At 48.8% G+C, this 17,771-nt stretch overlaps 1 pseudogene; it reads left to right on the plus strand.

Moving 5' to 3' along the window:
• The first annotated feature begins 636 nt into the window (after positions 1-636).
• Positions 637-17,771, plus strand: part of LOC132317721 (hydrocephalus-inducing protein homolog) — a 71,379-nt pseudogene continuing 54,244 nt past the window's right edge.

Raw genomic sequence — 17,771 nt, forward strand, 5'->3', positions numbered from 1 at the left:
TATTGAACTCTACGCTCCTTTAGTTGGAAGCATCACCAGGCTCCTTGCACAAAGGGTGGACATCGGGTTTGCAAAGTCACCAAGTGGTCTGATTTTATTAACTCTGGGGGCAGCAGCGATCCCTGGGTTTAAGGTTGTTCATAGTACTCTGAGCACTTAGTAGGGTCAGGCACACAGTCACATCAGGTCAGCTGCCCTGGCAAAATGAAGCAGCTAAGTGACATTTCCCTTCCTTCTGTTCCCACCGGAAAACTTATAAAAAGGAATAAAGGACAGTTTGGCTACTACTAGAGATTGGGTTAATAATTCCAGTAAATGGGATTCCAAAAGTAATGGAAGTGGGGGAAGGTGAGAAATGCCAGCAGGCCCTGGTGTGTGTTTGTGGCTCGTGGGACTGCACCCACAGCAAGAGGCTGTTTTGGCTCAGGGAATGTTTGTTCTGGGGTTTTACTGCTGTGAATGTTGACTGTGCCACTTAAATATGGTCTAATCACGGAACAGGGTGGGGAGGCCTTAAGTTCTCCACTTCGGAAGGATGCTGCAGCCTGGAGACGTGGGTGTGTCCTCTGGCTCTGCCGTGAATGGGATTCTAGAGTTTCAAAGTTCTATTGTTGCTCCTTCCAGGTGAGCTGAGAGATGGCCACTGGCAAGATGCATCTGTCCATGGGGTCTTCCAAAATGGCTGATGGATTCCAGAGCAAAGTGGTAGCACCTCGTTTTCCAAAGCTAGTTAGAGAGACAGAGGAGTCTGTAACTGTAAGTACCTGCTGTGGCTGGGCAGGCCCTGTGTTAAGGCTGGAAACTCCCCCTGTGTCCCTCCTTCGCCTTCCCCTCGTGTTGTCTAGCAGCACTGTGAAGCTGGACCCCACCTCCCCATCGCTTTGCTGCCCGGCTTCTGCTGGAGGTGGCTGTCATGGTGCAGTGGGGGATGGAGTGCGTGCTGCTTCGGGGAAAGTCCAGAGTCTTGCCTGGATGCCAAGTTAAATGAATGTCCTGGGCATTGCACTGGCATGGCTGAAGCGTGAGTGTGTGCTTCGTTCCATCCTCTTTGTGTGGGCAGTAATATCTTCTGTCACGTAGGCATACTTGCCAGTGCTGCTCTGACCGTACCTGCCCTCCAGGCAGCCGGGCATGTGGTGGGCTGCTTGAGCTCTGCCTGAAGACGTGGCTGGTCCCAGACAGAACAGGTTGCAAAACAGTTATGGTATCTCATGTCCCGTGTGGAGCACAGATCCAGCCCTGCAAACAGCAGTGGAGTCAGGGCGATTCCTCCTTCCCATCCACAGATGTCCCCTTTGCTGACTGGAGCTCACTTGACTGGAGATGACCTAGTGCTCAAGGTCTGTGAATGAGATATCTCCGTGTACTTCTGCAGAGGGGTCTGTGAGGCCAGAACAGAGAGAAAACAAGTGCTAATTAAGAAGAAATAACTAAAACTTGGACCCATTCCTCTCCACGTCAGTTTTGGCACAACGCTGCTTTTCTGCTTTCCTCTGACTCACCCAGCTGTGACATTACACACGTGTTGGTTGTGAGCATTGTGCAAGGATAGAGTTTGGGGATTTCTGATAACTCCTCCCCACTGTCTTCAAAGGTCACTGGCTCAATGCAGCAAAACTAAAAAGAAAACAATTGCCCGAAGAGCAGAAATCCCCAAACATGTCACATCAAATCACAAAGGAGAAGCTAATGGCGGGGCAGAGCCACTTGGTTAGAGCGTGTGTGTTCGGCTCTATATCATTAATTTACTGATGTTAAATATTTCAGCAGGTAACTTAGGGGACTTCCAGGACTATCCTAGTGGCTGTGATCACAAATTATTCATCAGTGGCAGTTGAAGAAGAAAAGCCTTTCTGACCAAAGGCATCTGTGTAACTCTTGCTGGTGTTTTGCATTTCAGCTGACTCCCTCGGCCTTCCTGAAGGAGATGTCTCTCACCACGGAGCAGAGGCTGGCCAGCACTCGGGAGATGAGGCGGCCCCGGATTATCCAGCTTCTAGACATGAGTGAAACCTCCCATCAAAAGGTAGCCTTTTCCTGCCCTTTTCCTTGCTGTTGGTGACATTTGAAGAGGGTGCATGCTTGTGACAGGCCTGCCTCCAGCTTCTCTGAATACCTCGGTGACTCGGTCCTGTTGTCCTTTCCAACTCCCGAGTGACTAGCGATAGGACAAGAAGAAATGACCTCAAGTTGCGCCAGGGGAGGTTTAGGTTGGATGTTAGGAAAAATGTCTTTCCGGAGAGAGCAATGAAGCATTGGAAGAGGCTGCCCAGAGAGGTGGTGGAGTCACCATCGCTGGAGGTGTTCAAGGAATGTGTGGACGTGGCACTGCGGGACATGGTTTAGTGGGCATGGTGGGTTTGGGTTGGTGGTTGGACTTGATGATCTTACAGGTCTTTTCCAACCTTAGTGATTCTGTGAACTGCTGGTGGTGGTGGAGTTCCTTCTGCTGGGGGAAAAGTAAAACATTTTTCCCCCATGAGGCATTGAAGTCCTGATATGCTTAGTAGCCAATACGAATAACCTCTGCTGAACTTGGTGGGTTTTGCTGGAATTTAGCTACCAGTGCTAAAGCCCGACACTGGGGGAAGGCTGGGGCAGGACACCAGGGCAGGAGCTTGCCATTTTCCATCCTCCTGCTGAAATAGTCGCATCTCGCTTCGGTACAGTTGCTGTCAAATGCTTGGGGTCATCGGACTCCCTCAACGGTGGCAGCATTGGCCTTTGAAAGCTGAGGGCCTACGGTAATTACTCAAGATTTAACAAAACCAATTGCATTAATGCTTTGGGTTGGAACAACGTGTGGGACCCTTGCAGGGTGTTAGAAATTGCAGGGTGCCAGATATACAGGGGAATCACGCTGGGCAGAGGCGATGTGGAGGTGCTTTATCTGGATCAATGTTTACTTTAAAGCTGCTTTTCTTACAGGACTGCTCAGTACAACACGCAGTCCAAATGGGTAGATTGCTGAGGTAGGCTGTTGAGTGGAAAATTGCCAGCCAGAGACCTGTAACGAATTGGTTAAGGATTGCCCTAGACAGCACGGGAGGTTGGGAATGCGTCAGACGAGTGCACAAATAACTGGCAGTGTGCCGCAGCCACACATGGAGACCTGCCCGTGTCTTTCGAGGGGGAGCAGTGCAGCTGGAAGAGGGGAGACAAATCAGGGAGGAATTTCCTCAAAGTAATGCCTCTGCTCTGTAAGCATTTGCTGTTTGTGTATGTTTTCAGCCATGCTTCTGCAGTGGTGTTAATTAAGAGCAATAATAGAATACAGTAAAGCATCCCTTTTAGATCTCCTTTTGCCATGAGCTTTCAAGTCCAGTCTTACTCAAGTTGCCCAGTAATGCTGAGAAAAGAGCTGAACCTTATCACCATCCAACGTTCACCTCACATGTCTTTTTCCTAACTACTGTTACTTTCTTGTTGGCCTTACCTCCTCTGGTACTGTTCTCTTCTTACTGATTTCTAGGCTCTATATCAAAAAATGATATCTGGGGATGTGTGGGACTTGGTCTCTCTGTCTCAGAGTAAAGATCATACCGAAATGGTTTCCCACGGAGTCTCACGTAAATTCTTGGGTTTCGCTTTCTCCATGAGCGCTCATGGCTCTTTCAGTAAGTGCTCTGGAGCTGTGTGACCCCGTTAGCACAGGGCTCTGCTGGACGTAAGCGCTGCCTTGCATTTTGGAGAAGGAAACCTGGAGCAACACCTCCCAAAAGAGCTTCTTAGCTTGAGCCCGCTCAGCGTGGCCCAGAAACTTTTGCTGAGCTCAGAACACAGGTGGGTGAGCTCCTGTTTCCCTAGTGTGAGCTGGGCAGACATAGTCACCAAGAGACTGTACTTCCCGGGAGATCAATGTAGGAATCTCATTCATGAATCTTTTTCCCAGCAGCTGAACCTCTCACTGCTCTCTCTTGCATCTCCAGTTCTCCTCAGTTGACCTGGACCAGAGCTTGTTTCAGCCTTTTCCATCAGAGGTGGTGTTTCAGAGCTACGTCCCCTGCGAGGTCTATGAAGCGCCGCTGATTCTGAGGAACACCGACAAGGTAAGTGCTGGGACGTGGAGGTTTAACGCCGTGCTGGAAGAGGAGAGCAGTGTAATTCACGTGGTATACAGCATAGCAAGTTATCTGCTGCAGCACAGCACGTCAGAATAAAATGTCTCACCACCTTTATTTTGCAAGCTCGTGGAAATCTTCCCATGCTGGAGATTCTCCCCCTGATTTTGGCCATGCGTTGGTGGTATCTAGCCCAAAGGAGCTTTTCTAGTGAGCATCCTTCCTCTCGAAATCCCCGGACTGAGGGGAATGTCGAGGGCTGTACAGTCCGTACCTACCCTCATGCTTTACCTCGAGTGTGTATCATGTCCTGGTGGTTCCTTGGTTAATCTTGGTTTCTGGCAGGGCACCTCTGCCTCTCACAACCTGTTTAGCTGCCTCTGCAGCTCACTGTCAGAGCACAGGGGTTGAGTCTTCTCCGCTTTATGTTGGAATAAGTTACAATTAGTGGTGTTAGCACTCCAGAAAGGGTGTTTTGAAACAGCAGTGGAAGCGGACTGATTTAGCAGGAGCAGTGGGAGGCCTTTAGGGGCCACTTTAGGCTCCTGCTAAGTTTAATTCAGTTCTGCCCAGGTTTTTCTAAGGCAACGTGGCTCTCTGCTTTCCCTTTGGAGAACCACAGCCCATCCACAGTAACATGCTCTTGAAGGTCTCCACCTTTACTTGAAAAAATTGTGATCGTTTTGAGATTTCCCAAGGAAGTTGAGAAGGGAAAAGTTGAAAAACGTCAGCAATTTTGTTCCACTGTAAAGAGGAGAATTGAGACCTTCTGAATTTCAGTAGGGGAAATATTTGCTGGAGTGAGGCATGTGCCAAGAGCAAGGTGGTGGGAAAAGAGAGGAGCGAGGAAAGGAGCTGAGTTAGAAGGTGCTCTGGGAGAGAACATTGTACAGGCAAGGGTTTCTCTTGACACCTAGCAGTAAGTGTGCTGGAAGCAGAGAAGGGTCAGAAAAAGAAAGGTGTAATTAAAGACAGTCTTCTGTACTGAAGAGTGAGACGTATCCCTGAGAGGAGGGCGGCAGGATGGGAAGATGGAAGTGTGCACGAGAGCGGGTGAATTAACCCCCTCTCCAAATCTCCCTGTTGGGGGAAACAAACAGGTGGACAAAAAAGCGCTGTTGGGGCATATGGCAGGTGGAGGAACAGCAAGAGAAGTCAAAGTATATTGTGAGATGCCAGGTTTTGACAGGGACACAGTTGAAAAGAAGCCCCTTTGGCAAGGGAGGATGCAGGCATGGCCCCTCAGTTATTCCTGGAGAGTGCTGTGCCATTCCTGGTCTGGCGTTCAGCTCGGGGATATTGGAAAGATGCAGCGTGGATGCCCGTGCCCCAGGGATACCACTTGTGTGGTCCACAGTGATTCTGGGCACTCTTTGCTGTAGGTATCCTTTCCTGATCAAAGTGTGCCTCAGTTTCTCTTTCCCTATGGCTCTGCTTCATTCCCACTAAGTCTTTTGGCTTCAGCTGCTCCGTTATCCATGTGGCACTTCAAAATGTTTGTCTTTGCCAAGTACCAGCCAACAGGCAAACAATTAATTTGCTCTATTCCTGCTTCCTCAAGTGGAAAAGAAGATCTGCATCAACATTTCTGCCTTTCCCAGTAAAAAATCATAAACTTGTACAGCTGCACCTTGGGATTTGTATGCCCTGTAAAGAGGAGGCAATGTGTGAACTGTTGATTTTTTTTCCAAAATAAATTAGTTTTGAAGCTAGTAAGACCTCAACCATTGGATAGTGCTGGTGTGAAAGTAAGATCGGCTCTAAGGAAAATCCTTGGCATATTTAAGTACACAAAGTTAGAGATGATAGTCCTAAGAGAGGTTATTATATTTTACTTTTGTTGGCTTTTGATAATGTCCTAGAGAAAAGCAACATGTGCTCTGTCTCAGTTTTCTCACCAGTTTCGCAGATTCTTCTGAATCATACTGACTTATACTGCATGGTAGCCTGGTGCTGTCTGCTCCATCAAAATCCAGCTGACAGCAAAGTGTATTCCAAAGAGAGGCTCTGTAATCATTCAAATACAGAAGCGCTTTGCTACATACTTCCTGTTTGTACCTGTGTTTTGTACAAGTGCTTTTCTGTCTTCAGGCTGCTCCTCACGTCTTCTGGGTGGCTTTTGCTGAAGGTCTTATCTCATCTCCCAAGGGACTTGGTGACCAAAATGTTTGTCTGCAGTGTGAAATTGGCTCTGGGAACTCGCTGCCCCAGGGCATTGCTGGGAGCAAAGGGAGATTGGAGAGTTCAGGACTGCCTCAGCTGTGGGTTATGAGGCTCGGGTGGGTGGTGCAGAATGAATCTCCACTTTTGCCAAGCCTCATGTGGGTTCGTTGTTTCTCAGTGAAGCTGCCTGTCAGTCAAAATCACCTGTTTTAGACTTTCTGAGATGAGATTTGGTGCTCAGGGGTTGATATCCGTGTGCTAGAAAATGCCTGTGTGCAGTCTCTGTGTTTGTGGCATCCCAGAGGGCAGAAACTTGCAGCAGGGTGCCTGCAGGGACTCCCGGGTGTGGGGAGGAATGCCCAGAGATCTGCCTTGCCTGCACTGGCAGCTGCCTGGCTACAATCAGCAGGCAGCAAGAGCCTCCAGAGAGCTGAGATTGGCTTTTAATAATGAAACCACACTGTGAGTCAGTGCTGGTCGTGTATCTCAGGGCAGAAAATGCCTTTGAAGCCCATAATTGATAGGCACAGCCTGGGGGGTCGTCTGGCTTGCCATTATTGTGGTAAGTTGACTGCTCTGATCTTCTGCATCAGCCTTTCCTTGTAGAGTATCATGCTTCTTCCTTGCTTCTCTACAGCCCCCTTTAAATTCTCTTAGCCATCTCCTTGTTTGTGGGGTTGTCCCTTTGTTTTCCTATGTTCCTCCTTTTGCTCCTCAGCTTGCTTTTATTCCCAGTAAGGCCACAATGTCTGTGGTCTCCTTCTCTTGTTGGTCTGCCTGCATGACTCTGTAGCATTGCAGCTTGACTGCCCTGCTCAAACCCGGTATGTTAGAAGTGAATTTCTTCCTTGCCCCAGTATAACACGTCCTGTTTTGCCTTCAGATGATACATTCCCCCCTTTAGAGGTGTGATGGCATGGATGTGCGCAGGCAGAAGCAAGCAGGTTCTCTGGGTTTGTTGACTATGTGGATGACTTGATTCTGGTATCGTATCGCCATGCTGCTGGTGTCTTATCTGCTTGGCACTTCCTTCACAGCAGGGCATTGCCCTACTGCCTCTGGCCTGGAGCTATTTTGCCCCAGCCGAAGGGATTCAGGTCCACCCTTGTGTATTATGTGTATGTACCTCGAGAGCTAAAAGTGCTTTGGAAAGGTGGTTGAGGAAGGATGTCACCAGGGCATGGCTAGGTCTCTTCTCCTCGTGTTTCCACAACTGGCAAAGTCATAGTTTCATGTCTTTCCTGCAGGTTCCTCGGCTGGTGAAGGTCGTCCTGGAGAGCTCGCCTTATTTCAAGTTGATCAGCCCGAAGGATATGTGCCGTAAGGTAGCACCTGGCATGCGTTCCACTTTCCGCATCCTTTTCACCCCTGAGGAGAACAAGGTGAGAGTGGAGGTGCCAAGAGGTCGGTGCCTTCAGGGGAAGGTGCACCTGCAGGGCCGGATTCAGACCAGGGCATCTGGTGTGGGTTTTGTGGAACTGTCCTGGTTTTGGTGGGGTTGCACTGGATCTAGAACTGGGGGAAACTCTTTCCCCATGGTGAAGATTATGCTCTCACAGGCTGGAGGCTCTTCCGTGTTCCAGACTGTTTTTATCCTTCAGCGCTGGCACATTTAATGTAATGTCTATTGGCTTCAGGGATAAGGGAGTCTACTGTCTGTGGTGGGGCAGCCTCTCAAGGTGTCGGTTTGTAGTATCTGTCCGTTGCTGCGTAATTATGGGTTTGCTCCACTAATTATAAATACAAGGGTCTGTTTAAAAGTGACCTGTTATTTGGGGGACCCGAAGTAAGCCTGATCAGAGTGAGGACCACCACCTTTGAAAACTGCAGTCACCTTAATGTATATCACGTTGGACACAGTAGTGACACAGCTGAACGTTGTGTCTAAAGTAATCGCTTTTTTTGCATGCCGGTTCTAGTCCACACCCTGCTGTGAGGTCTGCTCCAGGCTGCAGCTGGTCACATCTTGGCATTGCAGGGTGCTGCTAGGCGCTGCAGCAGGGACTCGCAGGCTGTGCTTTCCCTCCCTGTGCTTTCTTGAGCGTTCGTGAGGGAAGGTGCACGTGGAGCAGTAGGAAGGTGTCAGGGAGGGGTGTTGATAAGATGTTTAGCCATCTCAATGGCAGGGGTGTAATTATTATGGAAAATCCTAGAGGCATGAGTAGATCCAGAGAGGTTTTCTCTTTCCCACCTGGCAGCCACTTCCCTGCCTGGCTCTGGACTGGAGCAAAGATGATGCTTTTTCATCCCCTGTGTTTCCAAGCCTTGCAGCCGATTTTGGTGATTGGATTCACCTCCCTACTGCTAAATGCCAGGCAGCTTGAGGGGGGGGGTGGTGTCTGTCTGGCTCTTTTCTGAGCAAGCCAATGACTGGGAATAGCAGAGCTGAGTTTGCTCTGGTCGGGATGTCTGACCTGCCTCAGGTAGGCGTGCTAGCAAGGCAGCAAGTCGCTTATTCTGGAGACTGTACAAAAGAGAGGTGATGAAGACATCAGCCATGCAGCGGAGAGGAAGCAAAGCTGTTTGCTGCCTCCCCTGAGGCTAGGAGGAGATGTAAAGGGAAATTGAGATTAGACACAGGAAGAGCTCTCTTTAAGCCTAGGGCAGAGCTGGAACAGGCTGCTGAGGGCAGGGGTGGAGTTGTTAGTGCTTTCAAGTACTTGTCAAACATCTCTTTGAGTAGTGTGGGTACAGAGCTGAGCCAGCTCTGGGGTGGGGAGGTGGATCAGATAACCTTTTAAGGGTGTGTGTCCCCAGCTTTGTCTCCATAATGCTATGGGAAGGGGTGGGAAATACACCTGTACCCTACACTCAGCTGATAGAAAAAAAGTATTGTGTCCAACTTGTTAAGTATTTCACCAGACTGACTCTTGATCGTGCATGTGGCAAAGTCCTTCTGGAAGTGTACCTGAGCATCCCCTGCCAAGCTTCAAGGAGGTCACTGCATTGCTGGGATTGGAGTTGGCCCTGTGGCACAACTGGGTTCTTAGTGGTGCCTTTAATAGTCTGCAGTGGCGATCAAGGCAGGTTCTTGTTACTGCTGTAATCCCGTACATGAAATGAGTCTATTTTGGTGCCTCAGAATCCAAGTGTCAGATGATTTTGTCTGGATCTGCCAGCTTGCTGGGAAAGCAGGTGACTCAAGGGGATTGTTCCTTCTTTGCGAGTTAGCAGCCCTGTTCAAGTCGTGCTACTGGACTGAAAGGTCATTCAGGCAAAAAGGACTATTATATTATTGAATGCCTCTGTTAGAGTCCTGGAAAACAGCAGCTTTCCTTCTGCCGTGGGGATGGTACTAAATGGACTGTGCTGAGATTGCTTCTTTCCCTGCAGGATTACTTCCACCAGCTCACCTGCATCACGGAAAGGGAAAAGTTCGTTGTGCCGATCCGAGCTATAGGTGCCCGAGCCATCCTGGACTTCCCTGACCAGCTGAACTTCGGTGTCTGTCCCGTCAAGTACAGCACCCAGAAAACACTGCTGGTTCGCAACATCGGGAACCGGGAGGCCCGCTACCGCATGAGCACTCAGAGGTAAAGGAACTCAACATCTTGCTTGTGCAAAACACTGTTGCGTGATAATAGATTTGGTAAGCAGTAACAAAAAAGAACCAGAGCATCTGAGCTGCTGTATTGCAGGCATAGCTGGAACTGGGCAGGACATGTGGGTCTGGCAGTTGCTTACAGTGTTTTAAGCATGATACAACCTTCGATAAAACTCGGCAAGCTGCAGGGAAGTTTCATACTGCAGTGGTGTCTCCAGCACAGCATCTCACAAGACCAATTGTGTTAGTTTGAAAGAACAAGTAAAGGAAGGCAACCTGACCGCCCTTGGGCTGTATGGGATAGTGCGTGGCAGATGACAGCTCTAGGAGCTCAGTTCATGTAGACCAAATGCAGTGTTAGGAAATGACCAGCTATGAGCTGGTGGAAGAGACATTGAAGAGTTGATCAGCAGCTGTGTCTCTATTGGCAAGTAATTCTGAGCAATTGGAGATCAGTCGATCAAAGCTGAGGGTACTGAAGTCCTGACAAGTAACAACATGTGGTCCAGGAACTTTGTTTTCCGGTAGGTTTGGTCTGGTCCCTGGGAGCAAATATTCTTATGTAGAATGAGCTCTTAAGTGGAGAGGAGCAGACATGGGGCTTCAAGACTGCACTACAGCCCCCAAGCAGAATGCTACTGAGGGCACAGGCAAAAAATGCAGCAACTCTGTGGTGCAGGGGTTGGGGGCGTTTTCTCCTAGAGCTTTATCTCTCCTAGGTTTCCTGGAGAGTGTTAGAATGTTAGTAGCTAGCTTGCAACCTGCTGGTGGTAAGTACTTTCTGAAACGGTTGCATACCACTCTCAGCCAATACACCCGTGCTCTGGGAGGCCACAAGCATAGGGTATTCCGGTGGTCCCCTATCAAATGCCTGATGTGAACGGTGTTGCAGTCAGCCTGTGGTGTTCCTTTTGGTCTGAGAAGGCAGTCACCCGTTTTGGGGTTTGCTGAATTGGAGAGGGTAATGCGTTTTTGACACCGCATCTGCAAGGAAACCAGTTCAGTTGGTTGATAATGAGCTGAGAGTTGTTTGGTCCCAGAGGTCTCGGTGTAGGAGCTGAGGTCAAGAATGCAGCAAAGACCCGCTGTCTGACTTGGTGCACCTGAGTAGCCTCAATTTCTTCCCCAGGAAAGCAGGGCTCGAAAGAAGACTTCTTACTTTTGTCCTGTGAAACGTGAGGGTCCAAGAGGAGCTTCCACCAAAGCCTGGCAAAGCTATTTAAGCAGGCTTCCAGGATGCTATTTCAGCAGGCTGCTGCTTATCGCTGTGGAGAATACATAGGCAGGAACTTGCAAATCGGTGTGCAGTTTTCCTCGGGGCTGTCCAGATCTAGTTGTCACCACCAAACTGAATACCCAGTAAAGTCAGGCATGTTTTTGCAGTGTCCTTGCCAACTGCTCTATTGAGTGCAATTTCATCAGCTGTCACTACTTAGGTGAGCAAAGTTCAGCTGGCGCATGGCTCCAGTTGTCCTCATTATTTTGGTGTGCGCATTGCGTCCTCTAATCATGGTAAAACTCTCCAGAACGTGGTTTTAAGGTGACAAATTGACCACCAGCAAAGCACTAAACCCAGTAACTTTTGTTTTCTAAGTGTGGCTGTACAAGAGCCATGAAGCTCAGCTGCCGTTGTGCAGAAGCATGTTTTAGCTGACTTAGCCCTAAGCAGCATTAAAGCATCGAGTTTTGTTTCTATCAGCCAAGAGCTGTTTACCTGGTGACAAATCATAACTGCTCATCTTAAATCCACAGTATGCCAACGCATTTTCATAATTATTTCCAAGACATTGCACAGACTTTGTCTGGTGGGCCAGGCAAACAGTTACCGAGCTTGGAGTACAACCCGGAGTCCCAGATTGCATTGCTTGTGAACAGAGAGAAAAGCTCCTGTTAAACTTGCCTTGCTATGCTCCTGTTAATGGCGCTTCATTTCGCTAGGGATTTAATTGTTCAGGCTGTAAATGGGATACTCCTTTTGTGTTTTGTTTCCATGCTGTGGTATCACTCCATTCTGCATTTGCATTCAGATTTTTCCTGTTGTTCTTTTCTTCTTAGAGCAGCTTTCATTGAAATGCCGATAAAACTTGCCCTTTGTTAGGCTAAACCAGGATGCTTTCAAGGTAAAAAAAAAAAAGGATTCTGCAAATTGAACCATAATTAGTCCTGGGTCTTCAAAAAGACTTTTATTCTCTGTCTGATTTCTAGGCTGTGATCTCACTGAAACAGGTATTGCCTTGACATTTGCATCGCTTGAGGTGAGGTTTCTGGGTGGCAGGAAAAGACAGATTCCTGAGGAAGTCAGCATCAGGTTGTGCATGCGAATAGCTGTTACCATTTCTGTGCTCTTCACGAGCCGTTCTCTGATGGTATTGCTAGCAGTTGGACTCCTGAGGCTGCAGAGAATCGGACGCAGAGCATGGGGGAGATGAGGTCATTTTATGCCATGGGATCTTCTGAGGGCTGGATCTCTGCAGAAGCGGGAGTCAGTCGCTCTGTTTCTGATCCTGTATGTTGTGTTTGTCTTCTGCTGGCTGTGGTTTGTTTGCTCCTTGCTTGCGCAAGTGAGCTGAAGGGAACTAGACTGCCAAAGGAACACAGTCCCCAAATCTCCCACAATAGTCCTGATAGCTCTCTTTGCCTTGCAGCCCTTTCTCTGTCGATCCCTCCGTCGGGACTCTTGGGATTGGTGACGCCATGCAAGTGACAGTGGAGTTTCACCCACTGAAGACGGGGCACCATTCCAGGTCCTTGGTAGTTCACTACGACACAGGTAAGTGCTGGGCGCTGCGTGGTGCACGCTCTCTGCGTCCTTCAAAGCAGAGCCCTTTCTAAGCAGAATAATGTTAAGTTTGCTTTGTGGGCAACTTCTAAAACATTTTCTTCCACAACCTCTGCATGTTTCAGTGCTTAGAAGTGAACAGATAAGGGGCAGAGGCTGAGCCTGTCCTTGTTCTGTATGTCCTGTGCACTGGTCCCTCGCTGGGGGACCCTGGTGTCAGCATGGTGTTCTGCACCCAGCACCTTCTCGTGACAGTCTTCTGCCATCCTTCCCCGTTGTCCCAGCCACCTCAATTCCCTCTCCAGGTGTACCTGCCCTGCCCCAGCTTTACCTTGGATAAAAGTGAAGAGTAGTTGGTGTTGAGGGGGTTGTTAAAGTAGATCCCCTCAAATGGGAATGAGATTTTGGAATGCTGTTTTTCTGGGAGTTGCTGAGTGGAGGAGGGAGAAACCTCGACTCTCCATTGCAGCGTGCGTATGCACGCATGAAGTTTTAGTCCATGACAACGCTATGTTTGAAGCGTAACGTGGGGAACACATGTCTCTGTCACACTCTCTCCAGTGCCTGCTGTCTCTTACACACCTCTGTCCCATGTACTGCTTCTCCATCGTCTTGCCACAGACCTTTTTTTCCTTGTTGCCCTCTACCCATCTACAGCCCATGCTTCCCAACATCAGGACTAAAGTAGCCAGGAGTTGAGGGCTCTTGGGATTTGGCAGGAAGTGCTCAGTGCCTCCCGAGATAGGTGTGAAATGTATGCTAGGGTACGAGAAGCCAAGATCAGGCCACAGAAATACCGTCAGCTTTGTAAGTCACTTTAAGAGTAAGTGGGGAAAACTCAAGAAAAAGGTGCGACATGTTAAAATGCTTCTGTCGGCCTTGGTTCAGCAGAGGTATCTCGTGATGCTGAACGAGACGCTTTCTCTGTTGCATGTATGCATTTGGTGTGCGTTTTCTCTTGCTTGAAAGAGAGGTTTGTTTTGTCCCTATTCCTGACTGTTGGTCCTGGGGAGCATGATGTCCTAATCCAGGTGATAGTGTGATGCTTTAGCCCAGCAGTGAACATTTTAGTTGTCTCGAGTTTGTAGGAGTTACAAAAATGCTCCTGTATCTTCCAAATGCTCTTTGTGGCTTTATGAGTTGTCACAGCTTTGTTCAATATTTGTCAGTTAATGACATATTCCCAGAGAATGGTTTATGCTCACTCTGAGAAGCTCATGGGATGGGTAGTGCTTTCTTGAAAGAACTACTGAAATTTTGGGTAGAGAAGCACAAAAAAGTGCCTCATTTGTATGCATCTAGAGAATCTATAGGGTAAAATTCCGAGGGCTAGATCTTTCTTTGACTCTTGTTCTTGCTGACAAAGAGTACTGGAAAAGTACTACTTTTTCCCTGGAAAAGTACTAGTACTTTTGTGTAATTTCTGACTAATAAGATTATTTCAGGCCCTCAGGTTCCTGTTTTGTGACAAATCATGACAAGTCTTTCCTTATTCACATTTCCTGGGCCATTCGTGCTTTTACAAACCTCTCCCATCTATCTCCCATACGGATTCCTCAACCGAGAAATCTGTTCAGTCTTCATATAGAAGCTGCTCCATACTTTTAATTGTACTTTCTGCCCTTCTCTATTAATTTCAAATGCTTCAGCTAGTTTTTTTGAGATCAGAACTATACCCAATACTTCAAGACCCACGTGGCCATGGGTTTAGACAGTGAGGTGACAGTTTTCACGGTGTTTCTTTTGTAGTAGTTTGTCTTGATGGTTGTGGAGGATTAGCTTGTGTTTCCATAAACCTGAGTTGTGCATGCTCGAAGCACTGTGCCTGTCTCCCATTTCTTGGGTCCTGGCTCATCTGCTTGCCAATGTATGCCGAGGATTCAGCGCAGGGGAAAGGTAATGCTTATAAAGCATGGCCGTCTCTGTAACTCTTCTGAAGTTCAGTGATTTTTATATGCTAAATTGTCCATTCTAGGAGGCAGATTGTCCAGTCCTTGGAAACATTGCTGGTGTGTTCTCCCAATGTAACTCAGCTCTGGCCACAAATCCCTGCCACTCCAGACTGCCTTAAGAGCAAAGAAATTGAGGATTGTACAGGCATGAAGGCTGAATTCTCCATGTGCAGACATGAATGACTGACCGTAGAGATCTACTGTTTTAAGGGCGAGTCTTGCCTCATTCCCCAACACGGCTCCCAGAATGAATGTGATTCTGCTGCGTTGCCTGGCTTAGGATTTAAGGAGTCCGTCCAGCTCTCCCCTCGTGTTGTTGCATGGCAGCCTTTTAAAGGCAGGTGCATCCACTGGCTGCCTTGCTGTAAGCCCTGCAGTGAGGAGAAGGCTCTGCCTTTGCAGAGGGATGCTCTCCAGGCCATGGCCGGGCTGCTGCGCTTGTCAGTTGGGGCTGGCTCGGAGGCTTTAAGCACCACTCCCTAGAAATGCCATTTCTGGAGAGCATGTCTGATGTTTGCTGTTTGCATCTCACCTGGGAAACACTCACCCACAACAGGAAGAGTGGGCTTGGTAGTGACGTTTGAGCTCGGTTGACTCCCAGGAGTTTGTTGGTTGGGAAGAATGAAGGTTTGAAAGCTCTGTGAATGAGGGAGCCTTTGGTGGGAGTCTGTTCTGGAGGGTGCGATGCTGGCAGGTACCCCAGCAAGACTCCAGCCATTAGTCAGTTGATGTGCACAGGCAAGGCTCTCTCCTCTTCAGCTTGGTCTGAGTTGGAAAGCAAAGATGTCCTCACTCTGGTCGTTGAATAGCTTGGGAATATGCAGCGTAGACTTGCACGCTCAGGCATAAGCAACAGGATCCAGGCTGAAAAAATGGGCTTGCAGGACTGTAATGGGCGGGCTGGTGTGGACCGTACCCTACCAGTCTCATTTTGACATATTTTCACAAACAGCAAGTGAGGGTACTGCTTCTACAACACAGTGAAGTTCTCTTCTGCGTGCCATCCTGCGGTGGGCTGTCCCTTCACTTGTTCCTCTGAACCTCCCTTTTCTGCCCACATGCCCCCAGGCATCTTTGCTTGCCAGCAACAAGGGATCCTCAGGAGAGACCCACCACTGGTGGTGTGCCTGCAGGAGACCCTGGTCAAGCTATGACTGTGGTGGGACTCCTCAGAGTCACCTGAATGACTTTGATGCAGAATTCCCCGTGACCTGAGTGGGATGGCAACCCAAAGGCCACCTGGGCACGTCTCAAAAATCCCACTGTAAATGCTGTCACATTGGGGATAAACCTCTACAAACACACCCAGAAATAAGGTGGTTTAGATGGTGTCCAGGACATCCTTGTGCTGTACACAGGCAGCTATCAGGATGAGATAAATGTGCTGATCCGTGGAACTGCTAATACAGCTAAAAGCTGTAACGCTTTCTTCTGTTACCTGTGGTTTGCTCTCTTCCTGGTACTTCCATCAGCAAGTGAGGTGAGCAAAGACTGCCCTTTGCTTTGTTGCAGGTGAAGATACCCACACGAGCCTTTATGGAGCAGCTGGAGATGTCAACATCAGGCTAGACAGGAACTCCTTGGCAGTTGAGAAGACTTACCTCTCGCTGTCAAACCACGGATCCGTGGTCATCCACAATCGGAGTGAAATCATAGCCCACTTCCAGTGGAAGGCTTTTGCTACACAGGAAGAGGAGGATCAGCGGAAGCTGAGGTGCGTTTGAAAGATTCGTTTCCATAAGATACGCTGCCCAAGGGTAAAACTGACGTGTGGCCCCAGGGGTGTTGGTGCTTTTGAACGGTTTAGGACAAGTAAACCATCCCCAGCGTCAGGGTGCGTGTCACTGAGCTTCAGGGTGCTGGAGCTCAGCACTTCCCATTCCAGTTCCACCCATACTCCAGCTGAGGAAGATGTTTTGGAGAGGAAAGGTTGGTTGCAATGACTGGATAGCAAATTGGTGGTTTGTGGGAGCACAAACCACTGAGGTCCAGACATCCCTGGGCTACAGAGGGTCCATGAGGCTGAGGAAAGTGTCGGCACTCGTTACCTGGGACGTAACGTAGCTGCAGATAACATAACTATTACGATAGTCACTGCAGTTTCTTCCCCTCCAGCTTTGATAAGGTGGCAGGCTCCTTTTCCAGCAATGTGCAGGGTAGGGTGAAAGTTGAGGCCACCCTGCTGTAGGGTGTTAATTGCCTCGCGTTGCCCTGGTTTCCAGCACAAGGAAGTATTTGTGCCCTTCCTTCGAGGCTGGGGAGAGTTTGGAGGTGGAGGGTTGCGCAGGGAAGGTAGGGCAGCACAGGACCTGGAAGTGCATTTGGGCTTCAGCCACCCATGTCTTCATGGTGGTGAGAGATGGGTCAGGTTCTTGAAAGTGTGTCTTTGCTCAAGCTTTGAAATTCCCATTTCAGGCAGCAGAGAAACACTTGCAGCCCGGGGGGGTGAATTGGAAATGACACTTAAAAGCTTGGGTGATTTAGGGAATCCTTGTGTGACTTTTCAGACTTGGATGGATGTAGGTATATGGTTAGTCTGAACTCATAGCTGATCAGGAAACTGCCTTAAAGTGGAGCACTTTCTGAGGGCCTCTGAGCAAATAAAGTGCAACGTAATTAGGTCAGAAATGCCTTGAAGGGCAAAACTAGTTTTCCACTGTTCTCTCTTTTTAATGACACAGTGTGTGACTTCTGTGCACGCTCAGTGTGTTGAAAGGAAACCTCCTGACCTTCTCTTGGTACTTCCCTGGCCCATTCCTTTACCATCTCTTCCCAGCTGCCTGTCTCAGCCTGGACCCTGAGTGTTCCTCTTTCCCCTCAGAAGTAACCAGGTTTCCCCATAGTAGACTTCAACCGGATTTTTTTTTTCTTTTTTTCCAATTACATTTGATCTCGTGCCAGTTTGTGTCTTAGAGTCTGAGCAGGAGGTTTTGTTCTTCCTTACTTGGAAGTCTTAGGGATGGTCATAGCTCGAAGGCCACTGTCCTGCTGTCAGAGAAGCCGGGATCCCCTGGTGGAAGGCAGTCTAGGGAACTGGGAGCAGGCATTGTTTGCTTATCCCCGCGGGTCCAAAAAGGAAGGAAAAAGAGTGATGCTCGTAACCTGCAGCTGAACCCCAGGTGCTTCTCCCCTTGCCAGTGAAGTCCTGCAGTGGGTGCTCCTTGATCTTTATCTGCCTCCCCCCGAGCAGCTCTATGGTGGGAAAAGCCAGTTGAGGTTGGTGGATTCTCCATCAGTTGTGGCAGTGGCTTTGAGCCAGGAGGCTCTCTTGA

The sequence above is a fragment of the Gavia stellata genome, chromosome 11 (assembly GCF_030936135.1).
Source record: "Gavia stellata isolate bGavSte3 chromosome 11, bGavSte3.hap2, whole genome shotgun sequence".
Taxonomy (NCBI): Eukaryota; Metazoa; Chordata; class Aves; order Gaviiformes; family Gaviidae; genus Gavia; species Gavia stellata.